Source organism: Lactuca sativa, chromosome 3, assembly GCF_002870075.4.
Source record: "Lactuca sativa cultivar Salinas chromosome 3, Lsat_Salinas_v11, whole genome shotgun sequence".
Lineage (NCBI taxonomy): Eukaryota > Viridiplantae > Streptophyta > Magnoliopsida > Asterales > Asteraceae > Lactuca > Lactuca sativa.
The window spans coordinates 309,693,596-309,706,498 of NC_056625.2; the positions used below are offsets into that span (position 1 = coordinate 309,693,596).

General features: G+C 38.4%; 1 non-coding gene across 1 annotated transcript; it reads left to right on the forward strand.

The window, feature by feature from the left end:
* The first annotated feature begins 10,143 nt into the window (after positions 1–10,143).
* Positions 10,144–10,250, forward strand: LOC111877175 (small nucleolar RNA R71). The gene has a single exon (XR_002845306.2). It is a non-coding gene; the product is annotated as a small nucleolar RNA R71 (small nucleolar RNA).
* Positions 10,251–12,903: the final 2,653 nt, after the last annotated feature.

The window sequence follows — 12,903 nt, forward strand, 5'->3', positions numbered from 1 at the left end:
ATCATCCTTCAACCCTATGCTCCGAGCATGCTGGAGATGCTTAACCCAAGTCAATCCCTTCGTGAGGGGATCTACTGGATCCTCATCCGATGATACCCTCTTTTCCATCTTTTGTGGTGAAATTTGGCTAGTGCACAAGAATGTGTACTTGATCCCTTAGTCCTTCTCTTGAGTCAGATATACATGTGAACACGGAACTAGTCTTCATTTTCCAAAGTTGAAAATTGTCATACATCACACTAAACACCTTGTATGATTCCAAGTTTCGGTCCAATTGAAACTTGGGTGATGAGAATCTTTCCTTATTTGGTAAATTTAGACACTACCACAAATGAAAGAATCAAATTCATATTTCCAATATTGCTATAAACATACAAACATCAAGTTTTCATGAATGCCATTGTAAGGAGATAAAAATAAAGTAAAACAAACTTTTATTTATTTTAAAATGCAGAAAAAACTTTTCCTTACAATGCAACATAAAATGAAAACAATGCTATTACATGTTTCCTAGCAATCTATTATAACTCCTAACAAGTAGCTCAAGAATCTGATCTTTAACCAACGATAGAAATCCATCTTCGCAATCAGATTCAACATACTCTTCTTTTAAGTTTCTTCACTTTTCTTTGATTCCTAAAACATCAACATGTGACCCAGTCACATCATGTAACAAGAATCTCATAATAGAAACTTAACAGAGTTAGATAACGGACTTTACCTTAAGTAGAGTCAAACTTATTGACTTTCACATCCTTAGGTAAATAGGCTACTTCGCAATCAATGCCCCTTACTTTGGCAATATAACCATATCGACCCTTTGGTGATGGTACATGGGACTATCTCAGACTTAGCTTTTCTCTTTACCATTTGGTAAACTGAATTGACTATGGTTGATCCCTTTCCATTTAGAAGAGAATGTTTTTTTCTGGATTTCCAGTGTCATCATTGTCAATGTCCATAAAGTTTTGGGAAGTTGATCTTAGCAAATAGATAAGATCATCAAGGGTCTTGTCATATTCTGTTTCATAGGAGTCGGAAAGGAACTCACTATGTGACTTAGAAAGTGATTTGGACATCCAACTTTCTCAAGACTCTGACACCCAACTCTCCCGGCTTGTCAATATGTGACTTTATCTCCAAGACGTGAGCACACATAGACCCTGCTTACCAATAGGGCTAGAGTGACCTTTAACTTGTGGGATAGGGAGAATAATTGGAGGAGGTGGAGGAAGTGAAGTTCCAAGAGATTTGGGAGGATCATAGATGTCTAAACTATACATCTTTTGGGAGATATTCAAGATAGTTGATCTAAAGTCCTTAATATAACACCCAATATGAAATATTAAGGCTAGGACCCTACAAACTATTTTATAACTTGGAAGAGGGATGCTGTAATCCAAGCTATAAAATATTTGAAGGTAGGTGAATGACGACTCACCAATTTCCACCATGAAAACGAAATAATCTTATTAGGTTTTTCTTGGATTTGAAAGTCCTAGATCTTTTGAGATTCATTGAACTTTTCAAAGGCATGTTTCAATCTCGAGTGTGGCCTTTAGGTTTTGTGACTGGGATGACGAGGATCACAAAACAAGGTGTGAAGTAACCATGCAAATATACTTGGTACCCTTAATATTTACCCCTCAATTGATGTGTGGGTTAACCACACACGCTCCACCGATATTATGATAAATATTAAGTTACCCATTGCCTACCTTGTTAAATCCAGGTTAGTGTGCCGGTTAACCACACATGCTCCACTAACGACTTAAACAAAGTGCAAAGTGTAATTTCATGGATTAGCACCTTATTCACATTTTCCTAAGTAACTAAGATTGGGAATTTATAAATGTTTAGTTACTTAGTATTTATCATTAATACTTTTAGTGAAGGGAGAATTATAGTCCTTGTCCTACCCGTTTGGCTAACGACCCTCCACCGGTCAAGGAAGCGGTGAGTGAGAGTGGACACCCATTAAACTGCCATTGTATAGGCAGTAACCTTATACCCCCTTATAGACCAGCTTCATGAGTGAAGCCTACTAACGGTAAGACTGACTTGCTCTTATACATATATAAATATTATTAACATATAATATTATAAAGTGTAATGGTTGAATTTTAACTTTTAAAATTCTAAGGGCTTAACTTGGAATTAAAGTATTCATAAGTGAAACCTTTTAAATTCCAAAACTTGAGGGCAAGTTTTGAAAATATGCAAAACTAATTAATTCCATAACTTATGAGTTTAAAGTAGTTTTAATTAAAAAACTCTTCAAGTTCCATAACTTTAGGACAAGTTATGGAAGACTTTAAACTATTAAAGAATGTAACTCTTCTTCTATTGTAACTTATAGAACTAATTAAGGTTACACATTTTTTATTATTTAATGAAGAGACTCTTGAACCTCCATAACTTGAGGACAAGTTATGGAGTCATAAAACCATTTAATGAGGACAAGACTCTTCATTTTGTAACCTTTGCCAAATTTTATGTGTTTTAAGAATATTAAATGTGACCTTTCATGTAACTTGAGGACAAGTTACAAAAACACATTTTCGAATATACTCTTAGATTGAAACGGATTGAAAACAACAATTTCATATAAGTTTTCCAATTAATATAAGCAACTCAAAAGAACAAGATAATTCAATCGAACTTTTTCATGTAATTACCATTACACTTAAACTAATACAAAACATGAATCTATTGATAATTATCTTTGAAATTAGATTAGCATGAACATTACCACATAAAAAACAAGTTTATAAGGTCAAAAACAGCTTAGGGTAATGTTCCTAGTCCAATTCCAACCAAAATAGTCGAAGATATGTTGTCTAGGGGTCCAACTCGTCGAGTGCATGAACAAACTCGACGAGTTGGATGTTTTTTGCCTTGGACTCTTCGAGTCCCTTCATAGACTCGGCGATTCTGCTATGCAGACAGCACCCAACATTGATTTTTTCAGCCAATTTGGCAAGTATAACAAGAAAACAAGCCTAGGCTCTAATACCACTGTTGGGTTTTAGGATTTCTAACACTCCTAGGTGTACATGCAACCCTAAATACCTTGGATCTATGTTTTCTCTATTATACATGCAAATATGAATATTCCAAGTTACTACCCTATCTAGCATACAATCTATGATACTTGGGTAATAAAACAAGCTAGAATACATACCTTGTTGTTGTAACTTCTCTTCATGAAGCTTGAGTGCCTAGTGCCCCAAGTGTGACACCTCAAATGATTCACACAACACTAAATGAACATGGAAATGAATTGAGAGAAATGTACAACTCCTTGAAATCTTCTAGCCCTAATATTCACACACTAGTGCACGGTTTCTTGAGCCATGGGATTCTTCTACATGGTGGCTATTAGCGTTACACCATGTAACTCAAAACTTTACCCATTCTGCTCCATGGATTTTAGCCTCCATGGAGTATCCATGGGTCACCCCCATGAACTTAGTCCAACATAAGGAATCTTGGATCACAAGTCCACATATATAAGAATGAATGATTTACATAATCAACCCATATATTTAATTAGTCTCCTTTTGATCACTTAATTAATTCCAAATTAATTTTTGATCAATACTAATTAAATAATCTTATTAATATATTAGAACTTATAATATATTAATAAACCTTAAGTGTTATTTCTCTCATTTTAGTCTATTCAAATGCATGATACCATGCAACCCAAATGGACCTTTCTTTCGCTCCAAATCGTCTTCTGGAATTCCTTTCTTCTGCCAAAAGGTGCCTCTATTCGTAATGGTCAAGGATTTATATAGTTGTTGATATCCATAAATTCACGTCGTGAATAGTAAGCAATTCACGTCGTGAGTTGCAGATAACCGTGCCCGTCAAGGATTCCTTCACCCGCGTACATATCTTCTAGAACCAACGATTCACGTCGTGAATCTTTTAAGTCTCACGTCGTGAATAACCTTTTTCCAGACTTACTTCACTTTTACTCTTTTAATTCCCAAAGTTTCATTTTTTAAAGCTTTCAATCCCCTTTTCTTCAAAATGTCTTCTTTTTTGCTGTAAAATAACATTTAAGCTCATAAGTACCATTATTCTAAACAAATTACCAACTTTTTAATAAAAATGTACTTAAATATTGCCTAAAAATAAGTATAAATATGGCAATATCAAAATACCCACACTTAGGCTTTGCTTGCCCTCAAGCAAATTTAAATTTAATCCTTGATTACTAACATCACATGGAACAATCCAACTCTAGCTCAGCCATTATGCCAAGACCTCAACGCATACATTTGTGTCTAAAATTTTCCTAAAGTACCCCCCCCCATACTTTAAATACTCACAATCTTCATAAACACTCGCCCACTTTTTCCGAACAATGCTCATTTTATGCAACCCTCCGAATCCATCCGCAGAAAACCTCCTTATCCTCAAGGTATTTTTAGTTGAGCAACCTAAGCATACATAATCTAGAATTACAATCATTGATACCACTATGGAGCTCTTTTGGAATTCTTCACTTCCTTGATAATTTGATCTTTGATTTCTTTTGAATTCACCACCTTATTTGATTTGATTTCTTGGTATCTTCAACTTTTTGAATTTCTTGGAATTTTGATCTTTTGATCTTCACTTTATTTGCTCCAAAATTCTTCAAACTTTTCTTGTAATTCTCTCCTTTTTTTTTATTATTACATGTACCTCACTTTTTCACTCAAAACCTACATGCTTAAGCATAGGCGCTCAACCTCAACCTTTATTGGTTAATGATAATAATTTTCCTAGATACATTTCAGGTTTAGGCTGCTAAACATATTGCATCCCTCAAACCAAGCGGGGTCATGTTTTTGTTCCATGATTTCACTAAAATAATGGAGGCCACAAATGCACTATAACGTATATTGGCTCAACTAAACATTTGAACTTTCATCGGATCATCCCACATAATACTAGCAATTATAGCTTAAATTATTATTACTAGATTTAATTTGTTTTTTTAAAATTTCAATTTCAAAATTTTCAATTTTTCAATTTTGACTATCAAATTCTATGTTTATCTAGCAATTTACTTTTTCTACCCCTACCCCACACTTATTTCATACAATTCCCTCATTGTATGCATCAAATTTAAAGAAACTTAAAGAAAAGGGAGAAAAAGGAACAGACTCCCCTGGGATAATGGCATGAACATCTCCAAAAGTGTGGAAAACGTGCATCTTGAATATTGACTCCAAAAATAGAAACTTGGTTCTTGAATTTGGGAAAGAAGGAGTGTACCGGCTAAACATGAAATCGAGCCTTCAATCGTCTTCAAATATGGTGTAAGTCTCCAAAAGTAGAGTGACCAATGTGGGAAAGCATATGCCACATTGCATGTGGTAAAAAAAATAAGCCAAAATAATCTTGAATATATTGACAAAAAGAATAGCATCAACCCATAGAAGACTAAAATGTCAAGGGCCTGGAATCTTGTGAAAATCTAATATTCACGACATGAGTGTGAAACAATTCACGACGTGAGATCGAAACTTAGCGTATTCTGAAAACCTACTGATAACTGACTCACGACGTGAATAATAAAAGTTCACGTCGTGAAAACTCGACTAGCAGAAAACATTGCCCAATTCTTCTTCTAATGTCTTAATGTATTAAGACTCTTTCAAAGTCATCAGGTTATGACTCGTTCGCTGACACTCCACTCTCTTAACTCACCCCACACTTATTTTGAAAATATGGGTCTCGACTCTCGGCATTAAACACTCCCGGCTAAAAACGTACGCATTCATAACTCGCTATCCCTCCTAGGCGCTCCTTAGCAATTTCTGAGAAACAATCAATAACGAAGAATAAAAGTAACATAATATTCAAAGTAGTTCTTACAATCCCATAAAAACAAACTAAAAACAAACTAAAAACAACTCAAACAAAATAAATAATGATCAATCATCCTCCTCATTTTCATGCGCTCCACTGGTACCAGCTCCATCACCTCCACGACCACCATACTCCGACCATCGTGGGCAAATCGGGTAATGATACCCTAAATGAGGCGGCTGCTCCACCCTAAGATGCCGAACAACATTCTCCATCGTGCCGCCTATCCAATTCACACTCAACGATAACTGGTCAAAGTAACAAGTCATATCACCCCCAAAAGGCGCACCAACCATGGAAGCAGGTGGGTGTATCGGCTGCCCGCGGTCTCCCCTTCCTCTCACGTTCCTGCGCCTCGGTCTCGGCTCTGGCTCAGGTTGATCGGCTTGCTGATCATCCTCATCATCACCCTCAACATCTGATGGAACTATGCCCCAATGCGATCCAAAATTTCTGACCACCCGCATAGTTTCCAAATATCCCATACCAAAGTCATGATCGTCCACACATGTCATGGATCTAGTAATATCGGGAACAACCAAATGATAAGAAAGGGACAAAAGAGTAACAAAATGCCCCCCACAAATGGGGCTCCCAGGGCGCGAACTCGCGGCTGACCCAGCCAGAAAATGGGCTAGAAAATACGGGATGTTGCAACAGACACCAGGCTGTAAGATGCACCATAAGAAAAATAAATTATGCTTAGTCACTTTGTCTCCATGCCTCTTATGGTTGATGGAAAAGGTGATGAACCGGTGGAGTAAACGATGGATCGGGGACCGAATACTGCTCTCGGGAGATACTCCGGAATTAAACATCCCTGAGGCAATGTTATGCCAAAAAGAATACCCCGTGACACCCTCCGCATATCCTCTAGTAGCCCCACTCAAAAACATGCCAAACTCGGGAGTCATAGCCTCCTGTCGATCATACAGTCCTACTCTCCAAGCAAACTCAACCAGGCTGCACTCCCGGTACTCACCCCCCAATCGAAATACCAACGCCTGTGGCCAATGTGGATCTTGGACCGTTTCCTGAAATGTCACCGTTGTGAAAAACTCGACACAAAACTCCTTGTAGACCTGCTCTTGCACCCGGAACAGATTCTGCCAACCAGAACAGGTAAACGAATACCCATCTCTAATGAATATCTTTGTCAAGAACGGGCCCACCTGGTCTACGAGCCCTACTTCCCTCAATCTTGTCCAATTAACTGTTGGAGCAACTGCAATTTCGCTGTTGTAAAACCACCCCAATCTGTTGTTCCAACGGGTCAAAACATCACGGGCCGTTGTTGCGGGAAAATTGTAAAACGGGTGCAAACCCACAACCCCAGCTGGAACCTCTCTTCTTGGAGCCATTCCTGCAACAACACAGAAAAGAAACAGCCAAAACAAATATCCACAAATTAAACATAGAAGAAAATTGAATTTTGTTCAACCCTAGAATTCACGTCGTGAATCATGTAAGATTCACGTCATGAGTTCGTAATCCCAGAAGGCAGAATCTTAACAATCGGGAAAAATCCAGTCAAAATATCCTTGGGTTTTACTCCTATACTACTTCCAAACACTTAGCATGAACATTCCAAGGTTATTATGAACTGTAAAGAATTAATTTCGTCATTTAACAAACCTTAACCCTAAGTTCCTCTACTAGAACCAAAAATTAAACTTAATAATCAATAATTAGTACCTTTGTTGGAAGTATTACGTAAGCACAACGAAGATTTGTGGATTTGTCGGCTAAAATCGCAGCAATGGGGACCAAGGGGGGACCAATTTGTGCTTCCACTTCGTGAACAATAAACAATTGAAAGGGTTTACTGGTTTCCAGGGACTTATTATGTGGTCCCATACTTTTAAAAATTCACGTCGTGAATTATATCCGATTCACGTCGTGAATAGTGTTTGGGCTTAAGTTTGGGCCATGTACTCACAGACTGATCTTGGGCTTGATAGTCTAATGGGTTAAGCCATATCATGGATTATGTGTCCGGTTCATCCATGATTCACGTCGTGAACGGCTAACTATTCACGTCGTGAATTAAGTCTAAAAAATCAATTTTGACTAAGTTCTCAATTATTACTACTTCCATTTTAAGGTCCTTACATTTTATTCTAATAGAGTTGGATGTCTTGATCTAAGTTTTTAAAACTAAAATGCAAAAAGAAAAAGAAAAAAAAATTTCAAACCAAACTCGGGTTGCCTCCCTAGAAGCGCTTCTTTTTCTTGGAGTCTTGAGCTAGACTCCGTGCCTCCTACATTGAGTCCTCGGAAGAATCCACCACTAGGATCTTTTGTTCCTTGAATCGCCTCTTGAAATCTTTAACTCGCCTTTTATATGCCTTCTTTGAATTTTCTTTTTTAACTTTCTCCTCTTCTTTAATCTTGCGTTTTGTGCCCTTAGTTTCATCCTTGCACCTCATCGCATCCTCCTCCAATTGCACCACCGGCTTTGTCACTCTTGAAGTGATCTCCTCTTCATCACTTGTCATCTCCTCATCCTCTTTGCTCACCCAAGAAGGTGGACTTTTGTAAGCTATGACTTCAACCAAAAATGGAACAGATGCTCTAGGTTTTGTTATTTTGACTTGATGAACTGCCTTGATCTCTTCTTCCATAAGCTTCTCCAGTTCTTCTAGTTCATTGTCTTTGTTAATTGTGAACACCTCTTCTTGAACATGTTCTTTTAGGAAGCCATCTTCTATCCCAAAAACTTCTTTTTCATCTCCAACTCTCAAGGTGAGCTTAGACTCGCGGATATCAACAAGAGCTCCAGCAGTATTAAGCAATGGCCGACCAAGGATAATGGGAACATCGGGATCTTCTTTCATGTCTAAGACTACAAAGTCTATTGGAAAAACAAATTTTCCAATTTTCACCAAAATATCCTCCACGATGCCGCGGGGTTGTGTCACCGAACGATTCGCCATGTGAATCTTCATTCTTGTAGCCTTCATCTTCTAAATCTCTAATTTTTGATAAAATGAAAAAGGCATCAAATTAATGCTAGCCCCAGAATCGGCTAAAGCATTAACCTTCAATTTATTACCAAACTCACACGGTAGAGTGAGGCGTCCAGGATCCCCCATCTTTTCTGGTGTTTCTCCTAACACAACTTTTGAAGTTTGTTCACTTAGAATCACTGTAGACTGCTTCTTTAATTGCCTTCGAGTGTCTATCAAGTCTTGTAGTAATTTTTTATGCTCGGGAGTTTTGGATAAGGACTCGACAAAGGGAGTATTAATCGGGATCCCCTTCACATGCTTGACAAACTCTCTACGCTCTCTCTCCAGTGGACTAAGGGTAGCTTGGGAAGGAAAAGGAAAGGGCGACTGATAAACCGAACTAACTGCAGAATTTTGCTGTTCATGACGGGCCCACGTCGTGAACATATAAGGTTCACATTGTGAATGCTGGAACTCAGCAGCTCCATGATTTTCGAGCTTGATCTTCTTCATCTTTTGATCGGGCTTCTGTGGTTCTTCTTCCAATGCTTCCAGGAACTCCGAGATGGCTTCTTCTTCAGTGTCTATGGCCATTATATGAGATTGGGTCTTCGTTTCGGTATTTTTCGGGGATAACTTCTCATGAACTAGAGTGGCTAGTTGACCAAATTGTACTTCAAGGTTATGGATGGAGGCTTGCTCATTCTTTATCAAAGTTTGTTGTTCCAGAATGGCAGAATCAGTGGCATCGTGTCTCTTTTCCGAAGCTTCCATAAACTTCATTAAAATGGTTTGTAGGTCGGGTTTCTTCTCGGCTGGTGGCTGCTCCTTTTGATAAAGGCCTCGACCTGTCTGCCTATATTTCTCTTCTTTTTGCTTCTTATACTCCTCATATGGCAACCACTCCTTCTTCGGTTTCCTCCAGTCCTCATCAAACTTATCCCCACTAGAGTAGCACACTTGAACCTTGCTGTTCCCATATTCATCTGCATTGCAGTCCTTTGTCAAGTGTGGACCACTACATCTCTCGCAGCCCACTCTTATGGCATGTATCGACTGGTCCATCTGTGTTATCCTGTGGTCCATATTATTCAGCATGGCCATGACCGCTGCTATTTCTTCAGTTTGGGCCCCTACTCCGCCTTTGATTCCTTCTTGCCTCGGGTTGTGGTATTCGCGAGAATGCATCGCGAATTCTTCAATTAGCTCCTTGACCTCCCTTGGATTTTTCTTTGTCAAAGGTCCTTGAGAATCAAGGAGTTGTCTTGTCATCACATTGACCCCATCATAAAATATTGACATTTCTTGTTGCACATTTAGGTCATGTTGAGGGCAATTTCTGAGCAAGCCCTTGTACCGCTCCCATGCTTCGTATAGTGACTCCCCCAGCTATTGCTCAAAGTTGGCTATTGCCTTCTTGAGTTTGGCTATCTTGGATGGCGGGCAAAATTGGTCCAGGAACTACTCATGCATTTGAGCCCAAGTGGTGATTGTACCCGGTGGAAGTGCTTTCAACCACTCTTTAGCAGCTCCTTTGAAAGTGATGGGAAGCATCCTAAGCAAGACTGTGTTTATGTTGACATTAGGGACATTGAAGTAATCCGCAATGTCGTTGACTTCATCTAGATGCTTAAAAGCATCCTCATGATCTTTCCCGAAAAATGGGATGTCCTTCAGTGCGGTCAATATGTGTCCCCTTCAGCTCGAATGTGGCAGTGGCAGGTATTGCGGGTTGGACTAAACCGGGACCCACATCTTCTCGGATCCGCTTCTTGTAAGCTCCCATGGACATTTCTTCAATCGCTGTCATCTCGTTCCTTGGCTCGTTCTCAGGTTCGCTCGTGTGTTCTTCAAATTCCGGCTCGGTATCGTATTCGGACTCGGTTTGGACGGGTGTCTGATCCAAGTGCTCAATATTGCTCTTGTGCCTCGCGGATGAACCTGACTCTCCTGTCTTCTTTCCCGACTTCTTTAAAAAAAGCCGACTTCAATTCTTGCAAAGGCGTCTTTTTCTTGTGAATTGCAGACTCGGGATCTTCAAGTGGTGGCACCAAGGGCGTGTTTGAGCCTCTGGTCATGAACTCCTGCAACTTGCTAAACTAAAAACGTAAAACTGGACTAAAATAAGAAAAATTAAAAACTGAAATCTCAGCTTTCACGTCATGAGTTTATTAAAACTAACGTCGTGAACTCTGTGACAGAAACAGAAAAAAAAATAACCAATTAACTTTTTTGCAGATTTTATTCCACAAAAAGGGGCGATTAATCTAATGCAACTAAATAAACTAATAATCTAAGCCGTTCCCCGGCAACGGCGCCAAAAACTTGATGGGCACAAAAGTACTCACTAATTTTAATATTTATAACCTAACGAACTTAACTAACTATGCACTTATACGCAGTGTACCTAGTCAGATTACAGTATAGCTTGGGTAAGTCGGGTGTCGATCACAGGGAACGGTGTTACTAATTAATTTACTTACTATTAAATTAACCTAATTTTTAACAAGTTTAAAGGGGGTTTTACCTGATTTTACAAGATCAGATGAACTTAAATTCAAATTCAATAATTAAAAACACACACTCTTGTTTAGTTTGAATCCACTTCTCCCTTATGGCTAGCTAATGATTACGGATTATTAAGCTGGTTTTTAGTTGTATTAGTAATTTAATTCTAACTTACCAATAATTAAATAATTCATGTTAAACCATGTATGTTCACACATAATTAACACATAACTAATTATTAATGTAAATATGCTATGTAAGATTTGTTATATAAACGCAATTATGATCACAATACACGTTCTCTAGCACAGCTAAGCTTATTTATTCTAATTACTAACTAAGATTGGTCAATCCTAGCTCTAACAATTCAATGTTCACTAAATCATTAGGTAAACAGGTTCATGCAGTTTAATGGTCACTAAGCTACACAGAACATGCAATCAAGCAATTAGATAAACAAACAGTAGCATGCTAGGTTATACGAATCAAACACAAGCAATTTTTACCAACTAAACTTAATCCATAAACATATAACTATTCATAAGTTTAAAACTTCATCTAGCTAAACAAGAGTAGCTAGATTCAGCTGCTCATCATAGCAACTAAACTAACACAGCTAATAATGAAAGACATGTTCTTATTGAACTAAAATATAAACCTTTACTCCTTTTGGTGTTGAAAACCCTCTTCCAGAACCTTTCTTTTGCTCCAAATCGTCTTCTGGAATTCCTTTCTTTTGCCAAAAGGTGCCTCTATTTGTAATGGTCAAGGATTTATATAGTTGCTGATATCCATAAATTCACGTCGTGAATAGTAAGCAATTCACGTCGTGAGTTGCAGATAACCGTGCCCGTCAAGGATTCCTTCACCCGCGTACATATCTTCTAGAACCAACGATTCACGTCGTGAATCTTTTAAGTCTCACGCACTCTAAGTCTGTAGAATCTTAATTATATATGACCCTAGTATATACACTAAACCATCGTAGCTTACCTGCAAGGATCCTTAGTTTTTATATAAGTGATGTACTTTGTTCAGACGAGAGAGCAATTTATGATTAAGATTTAGTTGGCAACAGTTTCCTAAAAATTTTAAGTTTTAAAATATTTTTATTTGGAAAATGTACCGTTGTCCACAGGTGATTCCAGAAGAGTCTCTTATACGGTGATCATCAGCACTCTTCCATCTTTGCCAGAGTTCTTTGTTATCGAACAATCCCTTTTGTAGTGTCTCGTTTCGCCACACCTGTAATAGGCTTGGCTTACTCCAATGTCCCGAGATTGGTGGTGCCGGTACCTTGCAGAAATGGGTAATGTGCCCCTTCTTGTTGCAGTTCTTGCAGTGCATCTCCCGACAAGCTTCGGTGTGATGAAAGTTAAAGTTGTTACACTTTTAGAGGGTTCTAGCATACTGACTGACAGGTGCTGGTGCAGTAGGCGTCATGGTAGCATCTACCGCAACAATCTTTTGTTTCTTCAAGGGTTCTTGTGTTTACTGTCCCTTTTACGTACTCCAACTATTTCGCTTGTAGTCACTCCCTTTTGGTTGACTCAGGAACGGGGGTCAACAC